The following is a 3,792-nucleotide window of genomic DNA, read 5'->3' as shown; positions in this document are numbered from 1 at the left end:
ACCACACACAAACAGACACACATACAGTACCTACAGAAACAGACACACACAAGCACAAACTGTCAGGAGGTGAGTGCAGGGGGGGGGGGCCCAAACGCAAGGAGACCGAGGCAGGATCACGAGAACAAAGTCTACTTGTAAAAACCAGGAACACAATGGGTATAGTCATACCACAAAAACGAGACAAGGACTGACATAGGGAACTCATCTATATACAGGGCAGGGTGATCACACAATGGACAACAGGTGAGTGACTGAAAAGAGACAGGAGTACAGGCAGTCGAGAGAGAGAGAAAACATGCACTGAAATACACACCCAAGGAGACATATAATGGTGGTCTCCAATAGGCACTTGACAAAGCTGTACAGGTAATGCTTTTGATATTTTATTTTTCAAGTCATTCATGTGACAAAGAAAGTTGTCTGTGTTCACTCTGTTTCTGCCCTACAGGGAGACAGTGAATCCACTTGCATCACTCCCCATGGTTCTGGTTCCAGGAAGTACAGGCCGAGTCCCACATCCTCCGTTACTTCCACTCAGCAATGTGTGAAGCTATAATTGTGTTAATGGAGACTTTTTCTTTGCTTTTGATGGCATCAGTGTTGGCATGGCACACCAGAAGTACTCATCATGAAGTGCTATTTGGAGAGCTCACTTATAAAATACATATAAATATATTACATATATATTACATACATATATAAAAAAATATATATATAATGCCTACCATTATTTTGTGATTAAAATACATTGCTAAAAAAGTGTTTCATGATGAACAAGTGCATTATGCCGGTAATTGAATTTGACATGGCAGTACAAAACTGACTGCATGTCAGTTTATAATTTTTGTTGTTAAGCAGTGTGTGATTCGTTCCACAAATCCAGCAGTCTCATCTCATGGAGAAAGGTTTGAATCACTCTAAACAGATGAGCCTTGACAAACGTCCCTGTGGGTTCATGATAAGTATTGACATGTTAATTAAACTGTCATGCCTGTGTCATAATGACCATTTCAAATCAATACCAGAGTCCACCTACTGAATTTTGCTTCGCTCCTTTCATCCCTGTCCCTGTGGACTTCACACCTACAGAGGAAGATGGACATAAATCACTTAGGATGATAACAAATAATTAAATCATCTCTCTAAATCTCTAGCGCAACTGTATCGCAGTTTCACAGACCGAGGGTCAGCCAGGCGAGTCCCCCACAAGGCTATCAAGGGGCTGCATTAAATGCTGTGAGATAAAGCGTGTGGTTTTCTGAGGACCGAGGTTATGCAGAGAGGATGGCGGCCATGTCTGAGGCTGATTTACCTCCCTCCCATCTCTGGAGGAACGGAGGAAAGGTGACAGGTCACACACACTCACACACAGTCTCAGATCCACAAACACTCAGAGAGATCAGGGGGGAGAGAGGCGGGTGGGAAAGATCATGTGAGGAGAGAAAAAGGGATCCAGAGTATGTGTGAGAGAGATGGAGGGAGCTAAAGAGGGGGATGAGAGAGAGGGAAAGAGGGAGCTAGCAATGATGAAAGATAAAGAGGTAAAAACTAGCAGGAGAGAGACAGATGAGATGGTGAATACAGCTTCCACATACATTGGCCTATCAATGAAAGGTCAATGTTAAGAAGAACTAAGGCAACATGTTCTCCTCTTCTGCTTCGTCATCTTGACGCCAGTTGAAAAATCACAGACAGAATAACCAGTAACAACATTGTTTTGTATATATATACACATGTAGTCGGTGTTGATCGGTTAAACTTACTCCTCAGGTATGTATAAAGGCCACCCGTGTCAATGAAGCGCTAGCTTTTCGTTGTCGTAGCTGGAAATGGTCACACTTGGGAGTTGGAGGTGGCAGGTTAGATCCCAGGTGCGGGTGAACGTCAGCCAAGTGTACCTACGGGGGCGCGGCCACGTCTGCGGTACTAACACATTCTTTACACCATCAAAAATCATATTGTCATGCTTGGATCAGGATCCAATGAACAACATGTTTCTCTATACTTTATGTGCAATATACTATAACATGAAGTTAGTTAGTAATATTTTACACTGAAAAGAAAATGCTGTGCTTTTCTTAAAATGTGTACAACTTTGCAATGTCACATTGACTGTAACCATGCTTTACTGTGCTATACGTTTACTCCTACATAATCGTACAAACAGCAGGACACAAACAGTAGTCTGGTGAGCTTTGATGTATGTAATCATTTGATATACTTGTGTATTAGCTGTATAAGCAACAAATATATTGAATGCCTTAAATTAAATCAACCGTTTGATATCATTAAAAAAAATCTAAATCCCATTGTCCTTAAGCGCAACTGGTAAAAAATTGCATGTGAATGAAACACACTGAAAGATCTTACCACTTGAAGCCCAACACAATCACCACGTGGAGCCCAACACAATTTTGCTAATGTTAACAATGTTATTAGGTTACGTTAACTTAAGATAACTCAAAAAAATTATGTGCAGACGTCAAAAACCCTAACGGATGAAAAGAGACTTGTTTCGTAGGAAAACTATATGTTAAGAGAAAGGGCACGCTTTCCTCACAGTAATGTCGAAGTTAACGTTAGCTTTCAAATATCTTGCTAGCAAGCTAGCTAATAAAAGAGAGAACATCATTAGTTACCTTACTTGGTATAAGGACACAAAAACCACAGAAAAGTTTCTCTCTTATCACTTCACTTTCTTGAATTTCTCTCTTCTTTCTTCACTTTCTTGAATTTCTCTCTTCCCTCTTCACTTTTTTGAATGTCTCTCTTTTCTCCGCCTTCTTAACTGAGCCGTTGAGCTGAGCTGGGTCAAAGTGCCGTGTATCGTTACGCCTGGCTAGTTCTACTTCACACAAACAGCATGTGAGTGCGCTGCGTCGATGTTAAATAGATCGCTTGTCTAGATCCCCAAAATGCAGTATGGAGTCATTAATATTGGTTTAGGGTTGTAAACTGCGTTAATGGGATCTAGACGCTACATTTCCTTCCCCCCCTTTCTTTATTGACAATAGTGTTTTCTGAAATAGCCCAATCCTCATGAAAGATGCTCTGTGGGTTCTTTGATTTATTTATTCAACTGTAATCTGATTGTTCAAAGCTGCTAAAAACAAAAACAAATTCACAATGAAAATTACTAAGAAATGAAAACAACAGTGAGGTTTTAATGGTTTTACAAATAGTTTTAGCGAGAAAACGCCCCCCAAAAATGTACATTTACATCCAGAAAAGACAGATCCACCGTCTTACAACTTCTCTTCCCTTAGCATCGAGCTGCCTATTAGCCACAAATCTGCGTAAGCTCCCGGGGCAACTTGAAATTGTGAACAAAGATGGCGGACCAAACTCCGCTGACAGCCATGTTTTGAATGTAAATGTAGGCCTACATTTTTCGGCGTTTTCTCGCTTGGATTTTTCAAAAGTTACCGAGAAATAGACACTGTACTATCCGATTACACCCATGTTTTGAATGTAATTGTAGGCCTACATTTTTCTGCGTTTTCTCGCTTGGATTTTTCAAAAGTTACCGAGAAATAGACACTGTACTATCCGATAACACCGTTATTGTAACAAGTAATAATGGTTTATATGATTTGCGAGGCGAACATGTTTTCGAACACAGCCACTGTATGTAATGTCAATTTAGATCAAATGAAATAATACAACACATTGGAATTGATACACCTAACTTGAAAGTCTACCAGAAGTTGATCAAACTCCAAATGACTGAGTCATTATGGATGCAGTTCAATTATGAGTTCATGTTAGTATATCACTCAAGTAACTACA

At 40.1% G+C, this 3,792-nt stretch overlaps 1 long non-coding RNA gene across 1 annotated transcript; it reads right to left on the bottom strand.

Moving 5' to 3' along the window:
- Window positions 1-380: 380 nt before the first annotated feature.
- On the bottom strand, window positions 381-3,421 carry LOC146234289 (uncharacterized). Its single transcript, XR_014741725.1, has 3 exons — window positions 1,767-3,421; window positions 1,040-1,086; window positions 381-948 (listed from the first exon to the last, which is right to left on the bottom strand). It is a non-coding gene; the product is annotated as an uncharacterized LOC146234289 (long non-coding RNA).
- Between the last annotated feature and the right edge of the window lie 371 nt (window positions 3,422-3,792).

Source organism: Hypomesus nipponensis, chromosome 23, assembly GCF_054491055.1.
Source record: "Hypomesus nipponensis isolate SF chromosome 23, ASM5449105v1, whole genome shotgun sequence".
In the NCBI taxonomy this organism is placed as follows: domain Eukaryota; kingdom Metazoa; phylum Chordata; class Actinopteri; order Osmeriformes; family Osmeridae; genus Hypomesus; species Hypomesus nipponensis.
This window is presented reverse-complemented; position numbering and strand designations above follow the sequence as displayed.